The sequence below is a fragment of the Thermobia domestica genome, chromosome 6 (assembly GCF_964235325.1).
Source record: "Thermobia domestica chromosome 6, izTheDome1.hap1.1, whole genome shotgun sequence".
Lineage (NCBI taxonomy): Eukaryota > Metazoa > Arthropoda > Insecta > Zygentoma > Lepismatidae > Thermobia > Thermobia domestica.
This window is the reverse complement of record NC_137459.1, coordinates 253,027,720-253,047,240: the sequence shown is the minus strand read 5'-3', so window position 1 is coordinate 253,047,240 and position 19,521 is coordinate 253,027,720. Positions and strand designations below refer to the sequence as shown.

Genomic DNA, 19,521 nt, shown 5'->3' with positions numbered 1-19,521 from the left:
TAAAGCTCAGAGACACAATTATCTTCATGACCAAGTGGGACTTGTAGATAACAACTGCACCACAAATACACACTTTAGTGACAAATGAATTCTCAAGTAACTTTATTTAATTTAGTTTTCTTAGACACAATAATAACAATTTCATTTAATTGTGGTATTTCAATTAATAGTAACATTATATAGTTCTACCTAACATATTGTACTGCATCTTAACATTCTAATCTGAACTACTGACGGTGTCACAATTCTTTCATTGTCAATTATACCAACAGTCACTATAGTTTTATCATTAGTTATAGGCAGGAATACTGTGTTTGATTATTACAGAGTTAGTTCACAATTCCGTGCACTACAGACCATGAAAGCCTCTTGCACTACCAGATGGTATAGTGTGTAAACAGTGCCGAATCCCAGTGTTACACTTTCAGGCTTTCTAGATGGGAGTTAGATACTTCTCAATTCACGTAGTTCCGTAATGACCACAATTGTGGCATTGCAGTTTCAGAAAACCTGGCGTTTCTTTGTTCCAACTTCATAGTGACCATGCATTCTCTCCAAGGTTTGTTTCCCGTTCGTGATGTTTCTGATAAGAAAAAAATAAATCGTGATTTGGATTTCACTTTAAAATGTAGATGATGTTCCGTTCCATATAGCCTCAGTGCGGAGGATACATTAAGCACCAACTGACTAAATAATCAAATCAACAGGAATCATCGAGCATTCAAGGTAGGACTACGAGCACAATCAATTTTCATGCAAATGTAACTGTACGCAGATCTTGAAGTTTGTAGAGGAAACAGTTAGTTAATACTCTGACTGAACGTAGACTGTTAAATGCCGAGCCTGAGGGTAGATAACGTACGTAAGTACAGTGAGATCATTCACAAATACGATTCAGGTATTTTATTACAAACATGAATTTTAACAGATGAAGTAACTACATATAGTTGTATTTTCTTGTCTGGTACAGTTGATAGATGTACATTTTACCATAATCAGCACGCTATCTATGATAAGCCACTGTATATTAAAAACGTTTGTTCTTCGATGCACTTACTATGTTTAAATTTGAGTAGTTCAAGTTCAGCTAGTGTGGCAGTACAAGTATATGAAAGAGAATTACAATTTGCACGTGGGAGGCCAATTAATATTTCGATATTCAATAATTATCCTCATAATAAATCTCCCTAGTTTTCCGCAAACAATAATTACTATATCATGTGCAAGTATCCATTCTGTTTCGTATCTCTAATACTTCAATTTTCGCGTTTGTCAAAATTGAAAGTTTAAATTGTCTGCTAAACTACATTTGTCAGGGCCTTTACTCTCCACTCCAAATTTTGTACGGTCTACATCAAATTGGTAACCTTTTGCAATAACCCATTTTAACTCCAGAGATATACCTGAGATGGTAATCACGAGGTCAAAAGTTTCGGTCACGTCTCATACATAGTATATTGTAGAATAGTACTTTCAAATAAGGTTCATGCAATTTGTTTGTATACATCCATGTCCATAGGTTCTGAAACTTTAACACTTCTTCAATTATTTAACTTGCTGTTTTTGTAGATTAGTGTAATCTACAAATTTATGATTACGAGTAATTGATATCAACTTAGACCTATATTAAGTGTCATCGACTTTGGAAATTAAAAAAAAAATGCGCAGACTCAAGGCTAAACTTAGCAAAAAGAATTGTACGGTATTTGTTTTAATTCGTATAGGCGTATGCTATTCATAAACAACTAATTTATTGCACATAGCCTAATTAAACTATCTTTTTTTTTTCAAATAATTTTCCTTAGCATTTTTGATATGATTTGAAAGTTTAGCATTAGGAAAGCATGAATTTGGAAATATTTATATTTAGCAAGAAATACGATATGTCTGTGAAATATTATAGAAAGAGCTCAGGATAATTAAATTAGAAGTAAAATCCAGTAAGACTGTATTGAGTGTAGCTATATGCAATGCAGAGGAAAAGTAGAAACAAAACACAATATAGGTGAATTTTCTTATACTTCTCTTATAGACAATCTGCGTGTGCTTGGACGGAGTTTTATGTTTAACAGGTGTCCAATTGAGACCACAAAGTTAGATACTAGAAAATTAAAGTACTACAATTAAAACAACAGCATATTTCATGTTACGATGGTAGTTCAATAAATTCTTATTAAAAAGATAAAAGACAGATCATTTTTATTTTATTTTTCAACATAATCTCCTTTTAGCTCGACTCATTCTTCCCCAGCGTTTCTCCAACTTTTTAAAGCCGTCCAAAAGGTAGAATTTCGGAAGTTCCTCAAAACAGGCATATCCTTGAGCGATGACCATCTCAGTCGACGTGAATCATTTTCCGCCGATCCAGGTTTTCAAGTCTGAAAATAAAACAAAGCCATTGGGTCCCAAATTTGGTGAATACGGTGGATGTTGTAATAATTCTAATTTCAATTTCATAATTTTCGATATCGAAACTTATATTTATGGAAGATAATTATTTTCTTTGTCAAATGATGACTTTTTCTTGATCTTTTCTCTCAACCTTTTCAATAACGACGGATAATACTATGTACTTATCATTTGTCATTTCCCCACGTAATTAATGTAGATTATTTCGAGTGCATCACAAAACACTGTGGTCATCACCTTGTATGCCGATTTCACCATCTTCGCTTTTTTAGGAACGTATCGCTTTTAAAAACTCAGAGTATCGACTGCTATTTTGTTTCTGATGTGTAGTAGTGTATCTATGTCTCGCCCACTGTTATGCATCGATGCACAAACTCGTTTGGATTACGACTGAAAACGAAAAGCCAGCCTTACAATTCCGTTTATTGTCCACTGAGAGCAAACGCGACACTCATCATCCTGAAATTGTTTTCAAACTCAAGTTTTCGTGCAACATCGAAAACACTGTACCTTGTGATGTGCCTGTGGCCTCAACAATTTCGCTCACTTTAATTCGTCGATCACTCGAAACCATATCGTGGACTTTGTCAATGATTTCGCAGGAAATCACTTCCACTGGGTGTTCCGAAAGATGTTCGTCATTGTAGACGTACGGCCACATTTAAATTTATTTACCCAATTGTAAACAGTCGCAAACATAGATATCTCATGATCTTTATCCAACTTGGGTTTAATCTGTTTTGGTGTTAAACCTTTTAAACAGAAGTATTTGGTAACCGCACGAAACTCATTTCTTTCCACTTTTCTAAATAAACACAAGTTTGTCTCTTCAATCGACTATGGCGATAAAACCTCGTGGCAGACATAGCTGAAACTTTAGTACCACTCTAGTAAGGAATTATGCTTATTAGAAGGAAACCTTTCTCGTACTACGAGTGTCATCTTTCGGATTTTTAAGGACCTATTGAACGACCCTCGTGTTATTGTACACAAAACATGTGTTGTTTGTTTTATAAAATTAACAAAAAAAAGCTCAAATTATATATAAATTCTTTATAAAAAAACAAAAAAAGCAAAGAACTTCAAGTAAAGTAACTGTTTACAGCATTATTTGTATTAGCATTTTACAATTATATGCGAACATATATAATATTAATATATTTCAGCTTATTATTTGTTATATGAAAAAAAAGGATTTTCGTATTATACTTTAATTTTTTTCAAAATTTGGAATACCGATACCTGTAAAAATGGATCCGGCAGCAATGAGCACTGTACTGAATCGTTTTATGTGTCAGAATCTAATGTCAAATGGAAGCTTTAATGCGATTGGGCTCTCCACATGCAATATCAAAAAACGTTTAAACATATCTTTAATTAACATGTCTACTCTTAAAGGATTTAGAGATATGATCATGTTCTTTTAATGATTACAACTCCCATCATTTCCCTTTCCGCATTTTCTTCCTTTGCAAGAAAAACCTCAAATAACGCTAAAAGTTGCATTTATTTATTCATTTATTAAGTTAAAAGCCTAAACTCCTATTTTCATGCGCGCGGTGGCTCAGTGGTAGAGCGTTCATCTTTGGTGCTTTTGCTCTGGTGGTCCCTGGTTCGATCCCAGCTCGCGCCGTGTTGAATTTGTGGTGGACAAACACCGTGCTCATGGGTTTTCTCGGGGTTTTCCCGTTTCCTCCCACTTCCTTCATTCCACCATTTCACATCTCTAATCATCACTGTCTTCTTTAGAATAACCGTCAGAAGCGTAAAACTTAAGGATTTCATTTTATTTTTTTTCCAATTCTCATGCCTGATATGTTATTGGTTTTAAGCATTACAATCCCGACTCTCCTTCTCCTCCCCTTAGGAAAAACATTCAAAAACGCCGAAACGTGTATTTACTTATTTTAAATGAAAATATAAATATCAAATTTCATATACCTAACCTTAAGAAATTTCGAGATATGGTCATCTAGTTATAATGATTCTAACCCAGTCTCTTTCTTTTAACTTCTCCTTCCCTTTTAGAAAAAAAAATCACAAGACAGTGAAACATGTATATAATTATTTTAAATGAGAAGTCCAAATATTGATTTTCATGGGTCTAACCTTAAGAGATTCCGAGATGGAAATCTTATAATTGCAATTTGTACCCCTTTATTATTTTCATAGATTTTCCTTCCCTTCTAGTTCAAATATCTAAAAAAAATAAAAATAAAAGATTTGTCTTATTATTTTAAACGAGAAATCCATGCACCTAATTTCATGTCCCTAACATTCCGAAATTCCGACATATGGACATTTTAAGACATAAGGATGCGCACGAGTCGAGTCGAGATTTAAGCCTGTCTCGACTCGTCTCGAGAAATTGTTATCTCGGCTCGTGTCTCGACTCGACAGTCTCTGTCTCGACTCGACTCGAATTCGAGACGAGACGTCTCGAAATTCGAGTCGGTACAAAATATACGAGCTAAAATATACGCACGCATCAGCTAGAACATTATGACTACCTAGCTAATTATCAATATGTCCACCTTTGACACGGGTAACAACGGCGTTGCGTCTTGGGATGGATGCAATGATCCTTGGTAGGTCGCTGGAGAGAGTTAGCACCACATATACACATACAGGTCACAAAATTCCTGTAAATTCTGAGGATGGAGACGATGAGCTCTGATGTCACGTTCAATCACATCCCAGATGTGTTCGATTGGGCTCAGATCTGGCGAGTTGGGTGCCCAGCACATTACTTGATCTCGAAAAATTAACTATGAAGTTTATGCGTTCTGTACCTTTCTAAAGTAATAAAAGTTGGAATTGGTTTCATGGCTGTTTCTGAATAAATACTTCAAAATAATATTTAAAAATTATTATAGAATGATTTTCGATACATTCGAGACGAGTCGAAATTCGAGACACGTCTCGACTCGTGCGCATCCCTATTAAGATAATAATTGTCATACTCTATTTTCCGCGCTTCTCGGCCGAATTAGTTTCACGCTTTGGCTAAGTAAAAAAATAGACTTCCTACAAACCATACAAGGGGTGCATGCTTACAATTTTGTATTGAGTGATTTATTTCACAAAGCAAACGTAACTGAGTCTTATAATCTACAACTGTCCGCTCTGTTCAGATGTGTTTATGTAAAACACCCTTTATCAACGGAACGATCGGCTGTGTTTATACCTCGAGCCTGTCTCTAAAGGGTTAAATAGGAAGTATATTTAAACATATCAAATCTAATTTCTATCGTTCAGAGATTCGGAGATATGGACATTTTACTATAATAATTGCAACCTCCAAATTACTCCTATCTTCCCCAATAATAAAGATCCTTTCTTAGGTATGCCTAACCTTACAATTCCTATGTTTCCCATATCTCTAAGATATCTTTACTCTTAAAAGACTTCCATACATTTCCATATTATTTTAGTAACTGTAACGCCATTTTTGCGCCCCACACTTTTTCTTCCCAAGGGAAATATCAAAAATCCATGAAACAAATCTTTATTTAGCATATTTCTACTCTTAAATGATTTCGCGATATGACCATGTTGTTTTAACGACAAAAACTCCCATCCATTTTCCTTCTCGACTTTTTCGTCCCTTTTAAGACAAACATTTAAATATGCCGAAACAAGTATTCGTTTATTTATTTTTAATTAAAATTTTAAACACAAATTTTAATGCATTTAACCTCAACAGACTTCCAGACCATATTATTTTAACAATTGTAACCTCGAATCTTTTCATTTCCCTCTTGTTTTCTTTTTCTTTCTTTTTTCTGTAGGTGAAATTTCAAGACGCGCTCAAGCACGACTTTGCTTATTTAATTGATAAGCGTAAGTATCAAATCATCTTTCTACGAAAGAACGATGGATCCTGTATCTAATTGTTAGACTTCAAACTATGCTATACATAAATGTAGGAAGTATTATAGAAAAGCTTCGTCCATTCGTCCGTCTGTCGACAGATACGAGAGCACAAACGATAACAGATATCAAGATGTAGTTTTTGCAATCAATTCAGCACCCCAAGGATAGACTCTATCTCCTTCGTTAGCTTTCTATTCAAACCAAAAATGGGCCAAATTAGCCATTTCCGATTTCAACGTTTATCGTCATAAAACGAAAAAATAACAGATATCGAAAAGCGGTATTTTCCAAACGATTCAGCGTTATAAATGCACGATGGGTATCCAGAACACTCTACCAAAATCGAAAGTGGTTCAAACTGAATATTACTTCCAGTTTAGTACTGATTTCCATAGTGTGAAAATGGTAAGATATATCAAGGTACGTTTATGCAATCAATCCAACGTCCGAATAATAGATTCTATCTTCTCCATGAACCTTCTATTCAAACCGGAAATAGTTTAAATTAGCCATTTCCTGATTAAACGTTAATTACCCCAAAATGAAAATGGTAACAAATATCGAGATGCATTTTTTTCAATCGAGTTACCCTACAAAGAGTACGTTCTATTTCCTTCACTAACCATCTATGCAAACTGAAAGTGGTTGACATTAACAATTTCCGGTTTCAGTCTTTGTAGCTGTATAAAGAAAACAGTAAAGTATAACGAGTAATAGCTTACTGATATAGATTTAGTATGCGACGAAGAGGTTCTATCTTTGATCTTATTAATTAATCTATTGTAACCAGCGGTCCTTACAAGTGATACTTCAAGTTTGATTATTGAGTTTCCATAGTTTGGAAGTCTACCGTAGTTTCACACAGTGAAACGAAACTCACTTGCTTTAAATGAGAAGCCAAAACACTGAATTTCATGTATAGAAATTAGGCCTAAAATGACATACCACTTTTTGTTATTGATATTCCTGAAAAGCTGTAACGCAAAAGAGTCCGAATTCAAAGGTAAATTAATTGTTGTCCATCATATATATATATATATATATATATATATATATATATATATATATATATATATATATAGATAGATAGATAGATAGATAGATAGATAGATAGATAGATAGATAGATAGATAGATAGATAGATAGATAGGTAGATAGATAGATTTGCTTTTACGCTTACATTGTTGCAAACATGAATGGTAGGGGTGACCACTAATAAAATATAAAAATGACTACCTTTTTTAGTAACGGTCACACTAGATTTGATCTATTGGTTCTATCTTTGATCATAATTGAAAGCACGATTTCAGTAGTGAGCATAGAAGAAACCACAATAAAAATATGTATTTAGTAGTGGCCACACAATATTTCTGAAATTATTTTATTTTCCTTCTTCTATTGTAGGTCTAATCTCTCTTCATTTCTATTTTACTTTATTTTCTCTCTTCTATCGTAATCCTAATCGCATTTTTAAAAAAAAAATATTTTTCCAGAACTAAAGAAATGCCTTCCAAGAAGAAATTATTTAGGTAAAACGATGACCGAATCTGTTGATACGGTTTACTCTCAAAATCATTTAGATTACCTGGAATCCAAAATTGATGATTAAAAGTTAACAAGTTTCAAGGAAACAGTGACACCTGACATAGGGATGAAAAACTTCATGTCTTATTTTATATGTGGAAGAAATTATGTTCTGAGCAGATAACAAAGGATATGCAAACGATGTCTACGGAGTCTGTGGAACCGCCGCGGTCTTAATCGAGATACACAACCTACCCACAACGATTCATCTCATATGTCTGATGAGGAAAGCCAATCAAAAATCCATGCGTCTCCTTCACCAGTTACAGCCTCTCAACCTGTCGATACCAGTTCGACATGTCAAAGCCAATGCATATACACAGCAAATTCTAAATGGGAAAACTGGGTGTCTAGTTCTTTCAAAATAAATTTGTTGTGGAATAAAACTCTAGAGAAAACAGAAAATTCCAAAAGGAGGAAGGTCCGATTTCCTGCTGTAGTAAGTTCAACCCAGTACATAGACATCCTAAGTAAAACAGAAGATGAAGCAAAATCGAAGTCTAAGAATTGACACAGTTCACGTACGGCAAAAGCAACTTGTGACATTAATATGAAAAGAAATATCGAAAGGCATGTCAAAAGTGTAAGGTAAGATCTCAGCAAATCACACCGGAAATTTGCCAAGATCGTTGCAATGTAATAAATAAAAAAAGATGGTTTCATGTTAGTTGTGCATCCAGGAAACATCGTGAGGATTTTGATTTCTCTATCTTCATAAAATGGATGAATCCGATTCTGACAACGAAAGAAACTTTTTGTGTGAGATAAAACAATCTAAATGAAAACTAGAGTGATCTTTGTTAGGACTATTCAGAATAAGGTTGCTATCCTATGTTTTGCATAAAGGGTCTTTCATACAGTGAAAATAAACTATATTCTACCTCGAATTTTACAGTTTTTCTGTACTAATTTCAAATAATCGAAAAGCAAAAACGTAGAGCACTAGACAACACGATTTTGCATGTTATACCGTTATCATGAGTTACCTATTTGCTATTTTTGTACAGATATTTATACACCGCGATTAAATGCCATATCTATAAAGAGCTCCTATTCGATAGTAGATAACGAGACACGACAATGATGTCACATGCAAAATAATGTTCTACACCGCACCGCGTTTCCATTTTTCGAAGTTTCTTGTTTGTTTCTAAGATATTACAGAAAACTCTAAAATTAGCGGTAGTTTAATTTCGTTGTATGGAACACCCTTAAAATAAGATGTTCTGCCAGGTTGGAACTTTATGTGTGAATGTAAAGGTACATAAGCATAGCCTCATTATAGGTTTTCACATTTTTTAAAGTAACTTTTCTTAACACTTTGGATAAAATGTAACGATATTGTATTTTATTTTATATGTTTATGGAATACTTTAGTTACATTAAATATTGTAGCTAATTAAGTAATAATGTTTCTATTACTTTGATAACACTAGAATAGTGATCATTTCAATGTAAATTTAATTTTACCAAGAAAATGTAATAGGAAAACACAGTAACGTATAATAAGTGTTCCCCAAAATGTGTGTCCGAATATGAGGGTGTTTCGTCCTTATTAAAACCTTTGAATCGTAAATGTGTGCAATTTGCTACACGAGAGTATTTTCCCCTCAATCAATAGAGCCGTCTTAGAATAGTGGCGTGAGTATTCGTTTCGTAACGAAAGGGTCCTGAGTTCAATTCCACATAGGTAATTAGGGGAATTTTTATGATTTGCAATATTCGTACCTCTGATGTATAATAACATGACAAATATTCCATTTCTCTCGGTCTTAAAATTGAAAAGACCTTCTTTACAGAAGAAATACTAAGAACATAACGACACATATCTACAAGCTTGATTCTTACTGTCTGACAGTGAGAACGTAACGTGTTTAGCAAACAATTCATGAATACATAAGGCTCATTCTTAGGGTTTAAACACTAATCGTTTCAAAGTATAACGCAAAGTATAGATTGCTAGAGTTGGCCAAAGACTTTTCAATGCAAACTGTATTAACATTTTGATCTGCCGTCATTTAGAACAGGTTTACTATAGAACATCGAAATTTATATCATCGTCCTTCTTCTGAAAATAGCTTTCAAACGATATACTACTTAACCCCCTATTCCATTTGCAAATTTTAAGACGGACCCCGTCTTTGACCTTCCGAGGGACCCTAGGGCAATTTTGTTTCTCTCAATACATGGGTACTTTTGAAATGATGAAATACGTGTTTTTCAGTTTTCATATCTGTTGAGCCATTTCAGATTTCTAGGGGTGGGCAAAACCTTTTCAATGCAAACTGTATTAAGATTTTGACCTGCCGCCATTTTGTACAGGTTTACCATAGAACATCGAAACTTATTCCATCGTCTTTCTTTTGTAAATAGCTTTCAAACGATATACTAGTTTATCCCCCTTGCTATTTAAAAATTTTGAGTTGGACCCCGTCTGCGACCCTCCGAGGGCCCTGTGGCAACTTTGTTTCCCTCAATACGTGGTACTTTTGAAATGATGAAATACGTGTTTTTCGTTTTGACATATATTTCGCAGTTTCCGAGTTTTAGGGGTGGCAAAAGACTTTATGGGCACCCTGTATATTGTGTCGCACTGAAAGTTAGTTTAAAAGGCTTGTCCTAACGGAACCTTGGGTACTTAAGCCTTCATTCGGCAAACAGAAAGTTCCTGTGTTTTTGTTTCTTTTTCTAAAAAGAAATAAAAGTTTTGTTCCCGTTCTTTCTCCCTCCGACCATCATTTCATGCCATAACACACAAGTGGGGAAATATCGGAAGAAGTGAAACAATAGCCGATTTGTTATAGGCCCTAGATTAGGAATCATGAAGTCGTGGGTTCTAATAATAGGGTAAGCTAACACTTTTAAATTTAATTTCTTCTTGCAAGCAATATGATGACTTCTCCCTACTCAAAGTTCTCCAACTAAAAATGAGATGCAAGAATCATGGATATATTAACCGGGAGAAAAAGAGAGTGGAGGTATCTCCAAGTGAAATATTATCCAAACACTCATCGATATTCATATTTGATTATATTTTAGTTCATATTTGTTTATTCTTCTCTACGGAATTACAGTTCTTGATTACTTAGAATATAATAAGGGATAGTGAATGACAAATTGCGGCCTATTACAAGAAAGGACTTATATTCTTTTGATATCGTATATGCTTCTAACAGAAACATGCTCGTATCATTAATTGGGGATAATTTTCACAAACTCATGTTATGTGCACACAAAGTATGGCTATTTGTCATATTTGAAACACATGGTATGTTTTCTACTGTTGCAATGGTTTTCGTAAATTGAACTGACACACACTGCATCTCTTGTTTTTAGTTTCTTAGATTGTGTTTCTTTTTTTCTTTTTCTTTTTTTTTCTTCTATTTCTGTTTTATTTTCCGAATACATAGGAAACTAGTAATATAACTTCAGAAAATTTCTTGTTAGCTTTAATGTGTCAATGAAAAATAATAATATTAATACACTTTTTAAAAATATAAGAACTACGTTGGGTTTGCTGATAAAAATATTCTAGCAAAACAAAAATGAGAGTCAAGTCACCTCGACCTGATATTTTATTATAAAGTTTTACTAGAGATTGTAAAACTGATAGGTAACAAAAGTGAAACTAAAGTTTAAACGAATAATGTAAAACATTCAGAGAATTTACAAAATAATGTAACCTGTGAAATAAAATGAATATTTGGCCAACATTGATTTTTCCTAGGTATGTCTAAGGAAAGATAATATTTCTATGTACTTTCTCATGATATCGATCGCTCTGTAGATACCAAGAGACGTGTTCTACCTGATTTTTGTTCGTTGGAGAGGCATGGATATATATACAAAATGTCGTGAACGTGGGCTTTCTCGGGGTGTTTCCGTTTCCTCCCACTTTCTTCATTCCATCAATTCCTTCATCCTGATCATCTATGTCTCATTTAACCTATAAGACACAATCGAGGAACGTAAAAACTCAGATATTATTTCATACTTTCATAAATATTATTAGATTTTGATAGAATTTCCTAAGGTCACCGCAGAGTGAAATAAAAAAAAAAAAAACATCCCAGGCTTAAATCCCATATATGTTGAAAATTTGATCGAGACTAGTCGAGTGGTTCAAGAATTATTAAGTCACAAACGCAGCCACTTTCGTTTTATGTATTTCTATATGTCCCTCCCTTAACCTCCCCACTCCCGTCAACGTGTAATGATAAAACCCATCCAACCTGATATGTGTGGCAAATTAGATCCTGATTGGCCTCGTGGTTCAAGAGTAATTAAGTTTTATTTGTTTTGTCAAAATTAAATTATAAAATACATCCCTGGCCCGAACCTCATCTATTTTGAAAATTTCATCGAGGTCGTTCGGGTGGCTCAAGAGGTATGATGCCACAGTCATTATATATATAGGATAGATTTTCAAAGCACGTGTTAGAATTTTTCTTCTCATTATTTTCATGCAATTATGTTTTATTACAAAATATATACATATAACAGTATATAGAGCATTGTATATACATTGAAGAAATCGTCGTGACGACGTTTTATAGTGACGACATTTCTTCCCAGGCGAGACTACGTCCCGCATAGTTTAGATCAGGCTACATTCTGTGTCCCAATATCAGGACCGCGAGGTTTTGGCCAGGCGAGATTTTGGGTAAGACGAAATTTTGGGACTTGAGATTTTGGCAAGGCGAGGTTATGGTCTTGCAAGATTTTGGCCCGCAAGATTTTGGTCAGCGATGATTTGGCCAGGCGAGGTTTCAGCCAGACGAGATTTTGGGCCGCGAAGTTTCGGGCGGTGAAGTTTTGGTCCGCGAGGTTGTCACCGCGAGGTTTTTTTACCCAAACCAACGAATACACCCCTAAAAATTGTGTCATAAAACAAATTTACTACACCTGGTCAAATCTCGGTTATGTTAAATACGGTTTGTAAAATGTGCTCATAGTTTTTGCTATGTAGCCTTTCTTGTGTAATCTCTGCTACGTTACATAATTGGATTCGCAGTCTCTGTGTAATTTCTGATCGGATTATGTGTTCGTTGTCGGAAGTAATTTCTGCTATATTAAAATAGGGGTTGGAAAAAGTGGTCATAAAATAGAACGAATACACCCCAAAAAAGGGCTCGTAAAAGAGAACGAATAAACCCTTTAAAGTGTTCGTAAAAGAGAACGAGTTTTCGGGGTGTTCAGTTTTCCATACCTAGGTGATACGTGAGACATGTAAGATCGTGCTACACTGGACACTTGAGTCCTTGCTATCAGTCGGGACTTGGATTAACCTAATATGGCCCAGATCGATCATTTTCTTACTACTTTAATATTAACAATTATTTTCAAATGTGTATTACTAATCTTGAAGAGCAAATAGTTGTCTGTATCTAAAAAGAGAACATCTTCCCGTTTCGTTAAAAAAAAAGAAAGTAAAAATACTCAATTGGACCAATTTTAGAGCCCCACAAAAAAGAAGACACGCCCGGGTTGAGAGGGACTTGTGGTAACCTAATATATCATCTCGTTTTACCTAACACGACAGTTTATATGACTAGCACAGCTCCAAAACAAGAGTGTATTTTGCATTCTCTCCTCTACCTATGCATATAGAATTCGTCAGAACTTGAAGTCTCGTAAAGGAGGCACGGTAGCTCAGTGGTAGAGGGCTTCTCACTCTGGACCTCTGATGTGCAGGGTCACTGGTTCGATCCACAGCCAACTTTACAAGGGACAACATCATGTCTGTGGGTTTTCTCGGAATGCTCAGAGTTCCTCCCACATTCTCATTCTACAAACTGTCCCATCATGGTTCACTTGCCTTAATCATTTGTTTCCCTTAGCCTAAAAGGCATAATCATCGGATGTTTAAGTGAAAGATTTAATTTCATTTCATTTACATTTCCAGGTCTCGCAAAAAATTGGAACACCTTGTATGGTGACCTTAGGGAAGTACTCATGATTTCCAACTCGGGGGATAGAAAGTTACGAACCCTCAAAAGTTTCATTGGACACCCCAGCATCTAGATATATTTGCTTGGAGCATTAGTTAAATAGGAAACAACAAAACACACCTGAACGCCCCAACCCTCCCAAGCATTCGACGGCACTGGAAGACCCCTATCTCTTTTTTATTCCATTCTAGATCAAACATCTAAAAACATTGAAACACGGGTTAAATAATTTTAGATGGAAAATCCTGACACTAAATGCCATGTCTCTAGCCTTAAGAAATTCCGAGACACTAACATGTTATAGTAATATTAAAGAATACAATCCTCATCCATATCCCTTTTCCCCTATGTTCTTCTGTTCTAGCACATATGAAAAAAAAAAAGAAAAAAAGAATGAAACATGAAATTAATGATTTGAAATAAATGATCTAAACACGAAATTTCATGTCTCTAACCTTAAGAGATTCTGAGATATAAACATGTTAGCATAATAATTGCCACTCCTATTCCTTCACTCTTCCATGAGTAATTAAAAAAAAAGAAAAGAAAACAACTTCTTTATTTTTACGTTAATTCACAAATCATACGCACTGGTGTAATTTCAAGTTTCTAGCTTAGGCAACATGGTCTGGGTGTCCATTAGTCAGTCATCAATCACCCATTCACTTAGTATTTGTCCCTTTATATATATATATATATATATATATATATATATATATATATAAAAGTGAGAGAGAGAAAGGAAGAGTGACATTTATCAGTTCGTTAAACCTTCGTTTGCCACAGCTGAATTTTTGAAAATTTTGGATTGATCCTCACTAGCTGATTTTAAAAACTACTAGTAATGTTGTGTTTTTATTATTACAACTACAGGTAGTTGTTCTTCTCAAGCCTTCGTTTCGTTGTGAAATATAGATTAAAAACATTATTAACTAATAGCTCTATTTTAAAATAATAATAATAATAATTATTATTATTATTATTATTATTATTATTATATTTATTATTATTATTATTATTACATACTGTATCAACTAACTTTCGGTTACACAAATATTAATGCTCAAGTTTAAATGTGATTATGGCTTTTGTCCTAATAATAAACAAAGAAACAAGTTTATGTTTAGCATCATAATCATCCATTTTGAAATAACTAAATAAAAAAAATATAATTAAGTTTGTAATTAAATAGTTACAATACATTACTGAAGAAATATGCAAATATTAATGATCTAATCTAAATATGGTTATAACTTTTGTCCAATTTCGAAATTAAACTAAGAAATGCACTTGTTTTAAAACTGCAATTAAATTGAATGCTGCCTGAAAACTTCTGACATATATGTTGATATGTATGTGGACATCAGACAGACAGCGAGAACAGGTGCTGATACCTTGACGCACTGGTATTTTTTTTTATGAAATAAGCATTATCCTAATGCTAACCATATATAAAACTACATAAATGAACATACATAACATAACGGGTATTTCCGTTTGAAGTGGAAAGTTGGAATTTGGCATGATTGTAGCTTTCCAGAATTAACCCACAGTACAATTGTCAAAAGTGAATATTTTTAATTTTCAGATAGTCTACAGGGGGGATGAATAAAATTCCATGTTATTTAAATGGAGCCTCCAAAACTTGGTTATTATATAAAATTAACTGGTCTGTAGTGTCTTTCTCAATTGAAGGGTAAGGGGAAAGAACAAGGAATGTCCATGTGTGTGCTTTAACGGGTGCTTTGTCCTATGTGTTGTGACTCTTGGTACTATTCGACTGTATATGCCTGCATGCATAAATGTAGAAATGTCCATGTAAAAAGGGGCAAAAGAATGAAACATTGATAACCCTATTCATTTTGTACGCGGTTTTCAATATTAAAACAACTTTTTTTTTTCGAAAATGCAATTTTGTGACATTCCTTGTTTTTCCTTACCTTTCAATTGGACTTATTATCATTATCACCTTCAATTAATCCTCTGACCATACTCTCGTTTTCATTGAAGGTTAGGAACAAAAGGTCAAGCACATATCCCCTGTATTCTTAATGAACTTATATATTTCTGAAATTTCATTCCGCTTGCTGTCCTCTTACTTTTATTTCTTTTTACTTTCTCTTTATGCCTCCTTGTTCTACGAATTTCCATAGATTGCATCTCCCTGTTAGCTATGTATCAGCTAATTCTTCTATTTTGGGGCCCACGGTCGCTCAGTGGTAGAGTGCTTACCTTTGGTGCATGGTGTCCCTGGTTCCATTTCTGGCCAAGTAAGTTCGTGGTGGACAACATCGTGCTCGTGGGTTTTCTCGGGGTACTCCTGTTTCCTCCCATTTTCTCATTCCAACAACTCTTTTATCATCATTCACTTGCCTTAATCATCGTCTCACTTAGTCTAAAGGGTATAATTATTGCACGTTTGACACACACAAAATCTATTTATTCTAATGCTTCCATGTATCTGCACTTTTTTTCATTATGATTCCTCTTTATATTTCCCTGCGTAATTCATTGTTTACAATTCTGTACATCTCTTTGTCCTCTTCGGCAATAACACGTTTTGACATCCCTCATTTTCTTGTTTTCCAGAAACCTCTATTCTATAGCCTATGAGTTCGTAGCAGTTTCCTGGTTGCACTGTCACCAGACTACTTTTAAAGTATAAGAATAGTCTTGTCGCACTACTTATAGTACTTATTGGTAGTATCTTCCTATTTTGCTATTATTCTTCGAGTTATTTTATTTTCAGTTTTTAATACACAACTGATCGTTCCTTACCTTGTTTCCCTGGCTGGTTGCTACGTTGCATATTCAGTTTGGTAATCAAAATGTTACCATCTAAGAAATCCAACCCAAATATGTCTGGATGCTTTATTATTTATTTATTATTTCATAATCTTTCAATTATAATTTATAGTCAATAATCAATTATAATCAATTATAATTTATAATGTTTATTAATGATTATTTAATGGGTAGTTCCATTGAGTCATGTTCTCCAAGTAACAGTGCAGAAACAAAATTTATACGATCAATATTTGCAAATGATTGTATGTTATGTGTTTATGCTGTACGAAGCCCCACGGCGCCATCATCATTGGTTAGCATCCCATGAACCGGTTCCAAACCAGCCGAAGCAAGCACTGCACCAGAAGATCCTTCTTTGTGTTTGATGGACTGCTCGTGTCATCGTACACCGGGAACTGCTACCAGCTGGTCAGAGCACAAATACAACTGTGTACTCTCAGCAGTTGAGCCCTGTTCAAGAAAAAATCAAACCTCTGGTTCCAGCAAATCTGAATCTGGTCCTCCTGTTACAGGACACGCTAAGCCCTACGTGGCTAGGACGACCCGGAACACCATTCTACTTCTTGGATGGGGAACACTATTGGATCCGCCATATTCGCCGGGCACTGCACTGTCCGATTATTACCTGCTACATTCCTTGGGCAATCACTTTGGAGGACTCCATTTTAAATCCCCGGTAGACGTGCAAAATGCACTTGATACCTTCTTCGTTTCACGGACCACCAAATTCTACCGCGATGAAATCCATGCTTTCAGAACGTTGATAGACTGTCCTCGTTGCTGATAGGGACTATTTATGATCTTCCAGGTACGTCTTAGGTGACATATCGATGTTCGAAGGTGGGTGAAAAAGCGACAGAACTTTCTTCGTTACCTTTACATTTGCCAATACAAAACTTGGCAAATATAAAGGTAACGAAGAAACCTCATATTATACTATAACTAACATATTTCTGATTTTAAGTCATCACGATATTTTATTATGTACTATATATAAGTTTTGTTATGGAAATAGTCAAATTTAGTTGTAAAGACTTGTTAAAGAAATATCATGAACGCAACACTTTATTTCGATATTAATAAAGGAAAGAACGGAATTTAGTAGAAAAGGCTTCATAGTCTTGATTTTGAAAAGGTTTCTGAAATATGAAGGAACTAGGCCCTATATACATAATCATAAACTTCGTGCAACATATATATTTACAGGGTGTTAATGAACTATACCGACAAACTGTAAGAGGTGATTCCTCACATCAAAATAAGAGAAAAAGTTCATATGGACCTATGGCGAAAAGTGCATAGTTTCTGAGCTAGGGCTGTCGAAAATCGCGAAAAAGCCAAATTTCAAGGAAGCCATATTTGGAGTTCGAGAGACTGTGGATAGTGGTCCTTATCAGCGTAAAGAAACTCACGCATACACAGTCCAAAAATGCGTATTTCTTTAATGTTCAATGGGTGAAAAGAGTATTCCGTGCAGGATGAAATTCCCAGGCATGCCATCAACCGAATATTGAGATATGCTCTGACTTATGATTGGTCCAAAGTAGGCAAACGATATGCCTTGATAGCAATGAACACGGAATCATTTGGCGTGATGTCGTAAGTGTTAATGATCGTCAGCACCACGGTCTCTTGTAGTAGGGAAAACGCATGCTGCGATGTTTTCTTTCAAGCTTATAAGTGAAGAAAACGTGAAATATACCGTTACAAAATACATATCATCACACATTATTCCGAACACAAAGAAACATGGAGCTGCTGGTTCCTAACACTTATGACTTCCCTCTGAAGCATTGGGTTCCCATTGTTGTCAAGGCTTACCTCTTGCCTACTTTGGACCGTTGATGAAATGAGGGTATATCTGAAAACTTTTTGAGAGCATATCTGAGAATTACACCCTATAGGGAATAGCCTCTACACCTATTGACAATTAATAAAATATGCACTTTTGGATTGTACCACACAATCCACAGTTTCTGAAATTTGAAATAGGGCATATTGAAATTTAGCTTTTTCGCTATTTTAGACAGCCTCAACTCTGAAACTATGCACTTTTCGCCACAGGTCCATATCAACATTTTCTCTTACTTGATGTGAGGAATCGCCTCTTACAGTTTGTCGGTATAGTTCATTAACACCTTGTATATTATTCTATGTTGTATTAAAATTAATAACAAATTACTGGAAGGCACTTTTTTAAGTTAGTACATTATCAGTGTCCTGTGTTAGTGCATGCCATTAGCATATAATGCATAACGCTAACAGAATGGTCATGAATTTCAATTCGAATAAACATGACTTATGAATTAGGAAATATCTCTATAAATTGCCAACTTGCATCGTAATTTCGTTAAGCAGATTCTCTATTTTCGCATATTATGCTATCCGTGGCAGTCGTTTTCAAAGTGTGTCACCCCAGTCGTAAACGACGTAAACCCCTTTCTAGAGCAATTTCAATCTTCTGCTCTCTCCATTATTGGGAGTAAAGGAGCGTTATTGCGTCGTCGTCACCCCTTCCATCGCCGCAGCGTTCTTTGCATTCCTCAGTTCGTGCATAGATCAGGGTCAGCTTCACAAGACAGCTTGGCATAGATATATTCAGGGATAGAAGCCCACTAGAACGAATTGTCCGGAAGCTATAGCATTCTATCTGAAATCAATATAGAAAGCTATATAGTTTATTTCATATTTTGTATTTATTTGCTACTAAGTATTTTGCGTAATATATTGTCTTAAAAATGCAGCTTTATCATTTTTAACTTCTAAATACACGTATTTACTTCTCGACGCATTAAACAACTTCTTCAATTTTGATGTAAGTTTTGAATAGAGTGCTTTCTAAACTTCAATATTCATCGCAGATAACATTTAACGTATTCCTATGTAAACGAAT

General features: G+C 34.7%; 1 long non-coding RNA gene across 1 annotated transcript in view; it reads right to left on the bottom strand.

Moving 5' to 3' along the window:
- Positions 1-1,672: 1,672 nt before the first annotated feature.
- The window catches only part of LOC145687780 (uncharacterized), a 136,229-nt gene continuing 118,380 nt past the window's right edge, over positions 1,673-19,521 (bottom strand). Inside the window, exon 3 of the long non-coding RNA XR_014131759.1 lies at positions 1,673-2,378. This is a non-coding gene — a long non-coding RNA (uncharacterized LOC145687780). The remainder of the gene's footprint in view (positions 2,379-19,521) is intronic.